The sequence below is a fragment of the Chrysochloris asiatica genome, unplaced genomic scaffold (genome assembly GCF_000296735.1).
Source record: "Chrysochloris asiatica unplaced genomic scaffold, ChrAsi1.0 scaffold00067, whole genome shotgun sequence".
Taxonomy (NCBI): domain Eukaryota; kingdom Metazoa; phylum Chordata; class Mammalia; order Afrosoricida; family Chrysochloridae; genus Chrysochloris; species Chrysochloris asiatica.
The window spans coordinates 9281063-9286353 of record NW_006408585.1 but is presented as its reverse complement, the minus strand read 5'-3'; the positions used below and the strand labels follow the sequence as shown (position 1 = coordinate 9286353).

General features: G+C 41.8%; 1 pseudogene; it reads right to left on the bottom strand.

The window, feature by feature from the left end:
- Positions 1 to 1146: 1146 nt before the first annotated feature.
- Positions 1147 to 5291, bottom strand: part of LOC102820272 — a 5029-nt pseudogene continuing 884 nt past the window's right edge.

The window sequence follows — 5291 nt, the reverse complement described above, 5'->3', positions numbered from 1 at the left end:
CATGGTTTGACTATAGCATTTATATGGATTAATAACTTTCTATTAGGCTCAGATGGAAAGTATAGCCATCAAAAGTTCTCATCTGGAGCCTTTGTTTAGGCTGTACCTGTCAACCACAGCGATCTCCGCTCTTGAATTTATCAGAGTAATTGAAGATGAATGGGCTCTCCCAAGTTCTGCTGGCTGCCCAAAGGTCATGGAACTGCAGAAGAAAACAGGTGGAAGAGCGAACTGGGGAAGATTTTAAAGCAGTGGACTGATGTGGGAACAGCTCACCACAGAAGAGTCTATACCACATTTACCATAATGCTTTGGAAAAAAAATTTATTTTAAAGTGCATAAATTAAGTCTGAACTTTGTGATTTTTTTTTTTTCAGGCATATATAATAATTTACATCTCCAAAGGGCACATTCTGCAAGTCTGTTCCTGGTCACCAGTTCTTAGTCCTTCTCTTCTTAGTTGATAAATCTAGAGTCCTCTGTGTCCCCTCTCCATGTGCCCATCTCTGCCTCCATCTCTGGCGCTGCTGCTTCTCTGGATAAGGTCCCGCATTCTGCTTGTGCGTTCCTCTCTTGATGGTCCTAGGGTCCTCTGTTTCTGGACTGTAAGATTAACCACTCCCCTGCATTGGAAATTTTGTTGTCATTAAATGCCATCGAGTTGGTTCCGACCCATAGTGACCCTGTTTCCGAGGAGCGGCTTGTGAGTTTGAACCATTGACCTTGGGGTTCAGACCGACTTTATGGTTGAGTGCTTACCCTACAGTGCCACACCAGTACTCTCTTAAAGCAAATGGTTACCAGCACATACTCTTTTGGAACTAAACTTGTAGCTGTGATCCTTTCCAGGAGAAGGGGGAAAATGCTTTGAGAGGACCTAACTATATTTACTACTCAGACAGATTTTTGTGTTGCTTAGAGTTTCAGTATAAGAGGAATCAGATGAGATGTGTTCTGAGGATTGGCAGAGATCCCTTGGCAAGATTATGTTGGAAAGTGTGTAATTCAAATGAAATTGGTGTCTGATGATTGAACTCTCCTAGGCTTTGATTTAAAGAACCATGCCATTTGTAATTCACTATGCATGGGTACAGGAGGGATTCCTGGTTTTGTGCTCTGGGAAACCAGGAAGTCTTGCAGGCAGGGTTAATTAGTGATTCCATTGGCTGAATAGCTCTGCACATGTGTGTTGGTCCAAATAGTTATGTCTGGTTTGGGCTGTTTATCTTCTGAGTGTGGCTTCTGGTATCTGAAAGACAGTTAAAAGGAAAGTTATATAGTGCAATGAATTAACACAAGAATAGTGTTAATGTTAGTCCTGAGATTGGTTTTAATCCTAGACTGGACCCTGGACTGGAGGATAAAAAGATAATATTATTATTATTAGGTCAATTTACAAAATTGGGATAGGGACAGATTAGATAAAATTATTGTATTGTTAAAATTTCTAGGGCTGACCACTGTAGTGTGTCTAAAAGAATAATCTTATTCTTAGGAATGTACTGATATACTTTAAAAAAAAAAACAAAACACTCAGGCATATATAATAATTTACATCTCCGAAGGGCACAATCTGCAAGTCTGCTCCTGGCCACCAGTTCTTAGTCCTTCTCTTCTTAGTCCATGAATCTAGAGTCCTCAGCTGCTCCCCCTCTCCATGCCTTCATCTCTGCCTCCATCTCTGGCACTACTGCTTCTCTGGATAAGGAACTCTGCGTTCCTCTCTTGATGGTCCCAGGGTCCTCTGTTTCTGGACTGTAAGATTAATCACTCCCTCGTTTTTGTTACAAAACTTCTACCTTTACAATTGTGACAGTCGCAATTAGTCATGATAACAATTATTCATTATTGAATCTTTCGAATCTTATCCCCATCTCTTTTCACCAAGCCCATCTAGACAAGATGACAGCTATTCAGTGGGAACTCTTTCTTTCCCCCCATACTCTTAAACTAAACTCCCTCTTGAAACCTTGTAAGCCAGTCATTTCGTGTCTTTATTGCCTCCTCATTTTAGATAGCCAATGTCTAAGTTGCCCGTCCCTATCTACCCTGTGCACAGAGGGGATAGCATTGATACTTGACTCTTTCCCTCTCTGTTGGTATTTAGAGTAACTACTTCTCTGAGTATAGGTCAGGTTCATCAAATTGAAGCAATTTACCCTTGTTTCCTTGATCAAAAAAACACCCCCCCCCATCTTCCTCTAGTTGAGTTCTGATTATCGAGCCATTGAGGCTAGGTCAAAGGGTACTGAATATACTGATATACTTTTAAATGGTGGAAAATTGCATTGCTGTTGTTAAGTGCTGTCTAGTCGGTTCCGACTCATAGGGACTCTGTATGCAACAGAATGAAACGCTGCCCGCTCCTCTTCCATCCACACAATTGTTGTTTTGTTTGAGTCCATTGTTACTGCCATTGTGTCAGTCCATCTCACTAGGGGTCTTCCTCTTTGTAGCTGACCCTCCATTTTACCAAGCATATTGTCCTTCTCCAGGAATTGCTCCTCCTAACAACATGTCCAAACAATTGAGAGACAGTCTTGCCATCCTACTTTCTAAGGAGCTATTTGGCTGCACTTCTTCCAAAACAGATTTGTTCTGTCTTCTGGCAGTTTATGGCAATTTCAATATTGTTCTCAAATGCACTGGGTTTTCTACCATCTTCCTTAGTCATTGTGAACTTTCACATGCATATGGTGTTGTTGTTAAGTGCCCTTTGGTCAGTTCAGACTCATAGCAACCCTGTAGAATTTCTGAGGAGAGGATGATGGGTTTCAACTATTGACCTTGTGATTAGCAGTCCAGTGCTTATTCTACAATGCCACATCACCATGAGTATTTTCAATGTGAGGCAATTGAAAATACCACGTCATGGGTCAATCAAACCTTAGCACTCAAGACAACATTTTAATGAGGTCTTGTGCAGCAGATTTGCCTAATGCAATATGCCATTTGATGTCTTGACTGCTGCTTCTATGGGCGTTGATTGTGGATCCAAGCAAAGTGAAATCTTGGACAACTTCAATGTTTTCTCCATTTATCATGATGTTATTTATTGGTCCAGTGGTGAAGATTTTTAGTTCCCTTTACACAGAGGTACAATCCATACCGAAGATTGTGGTCTTTGATTTCATCAAGTCCTTCAAATTCTTTTCCCATCCAGCAAGCAAGGTTCTGTGTCATTGCATATCATAGGTTATTAATGAGTCTTCCTCTGAAACTAATGCCACATTCTTCTTCATACAATCTAGTTTCTCAGATTATTTGTTCAGCATACAGATTGAGTAAGCATGAGGAAAGAATACAACCCTGACACATATATTTTTTCATTTAAAAATTCTGTATCCCCTTGTTCTGTTGGTACAACTGCCTCTTCAGCTTCCTCATGAGCCCAAGGAAATGTTATGGAATACTCATTTTTGCAATGTTATCCACAGTTTGCCATGATCCACTCAGTTGAATGCCTTTGCATAGTTCATAAGCCACAAATAAACATCTTCCAGTATTCTCTGCTTTTAGCCAAGATCCATCTGATATTAGCAACAATAGCCTTAGTTCCACATTGTCTTTTGAATCCAGTTTGAATTTCTGGCATCTCCCTAGTCGTTGTGCTGTTGTGATCATTTTTGTAATATCTTTAGCAAAATTTTACTTGCATGTGGTATTAATGAGCCCAATCACTGGGTTGGGGCTAAAACAGGTCTTCATAATCAAGTCAACTCCTTCAGTGTCAGAAAACGCATATCTCACTGTCAGAGGTGTGAATGTCACCCCCATAGCCTTCTCAGGGGCACCCACTAAAGTGCTGAGATAGGCTTTGATGCTCATGTTTTGGAGTCTTGTTTCCACAGTGAGGTGAATGGGGTTGGGGGCCTCTCGGCTATAGTACTCATGGATCAGCGTTGAGTGCTCTGTAATGTCATGGCCTGTAGCATACCAGCCCAGGATGAACTTGTTTGGAGATATTATCTTGTGCAATTCATACATGTTCTTAGCAAGTTCCATGGCAACAGTGACCTCATCTTCAGACTCTTATGAGACACTGAAAAGCAATTGATGACTTCCACTGAGTGCTGGTCAACAGTTCCCAGCAGGGTCCAGATAACTCAACAGCACCCTCATTAGGTCGCTCATAGGTGCCCACGACGGAGGCTAAAGTGCCAGGGTGAAGTCGGACCATGCAGCCGCCCTGGAAGGGCCCTGGGAAAGCCCGACCAGGTGGCGGAGGCGTCAGGGCCCAGGTCTGTGCGGGGGCTTGCACTGAGCTGGGTTCTGCCCCGAGGCCTCTGTCTTACCCATTGCTACAGTGGGTTCTGAGGGTGAGACAGGAGTCCAGGCTGGGACTGGAGCCAGAGTTGTAAGGGGTGCTGGGACTGGAGTGGTCGGACGAATGCTCAATGGTGGAATTCGTTTGGCCGTCTTGACAAAAGAGAAAACCCAGAAAGTCCGTCTTGATTCAATGCTTTCTGTATCATTCAATATTTTGCCCATAGAATCCTTAAACTTTTTCAAGTTGAGGCTTGAATGTTTTTTTTCAATTTTTTCAGTTTGAGAAACACTGATCGTGTTCTTTCCTTTAGAGTTTCTAACTCCAGATCTTTGCATATTCCATTGTAATAATTGTCTTTGTCTTTTTGAGCTGCTCTTTGAAATTTTCTGTTTAGCTCTTGTATTTCTTCATTTTTCCCCAGTTGCTTTACTTTCTGTATACTCTAGAGCAAGTTTCAGAGTCTCTTATGATATCCACTTTGGTCCCTTCCTTCCTTCCTTCCTCCCTCCCTCTTTCATCTTTTTTAATGATCTTTTGCTTTCATCCTGTATGATGTCCTTTTTTGTTGAATAAAAAAAACACCTTTTATATTGTAATTCAGTGAAGATTTACAAAGCATAGCATCAGTTTTGTACTCAACAAATCATACACTTCGCTTCATGACAATGATTACAATCCTCTCCATGTACCTCAGTTAACAGTATTTATCTCTATTCACTTTAACTCTTGCATTCCTCCCTGTGTCTCTGCTACCTTCATCTTTCCTTTGCCAGCATCCCTCTTACTGCATATTGTTTGCCGGGCCATCATGTTAATTAACATGTGTCTACCCTCTATGCATTTCTGCTAATCAGTCCAACTCAAATTTTACTCCAGCCAACCAAGGAGCTCTGGTAGCGTAGTGGTTACGAATCGGGCTGTGAACCTAAAGGTCAGCGGTTGGAAACTACCAGCTGCTCCGCGGGAGAAAGATGAGGCTTTCTACTCCCGTAAGGATTTACACCCTCGGAAACCCTGTACA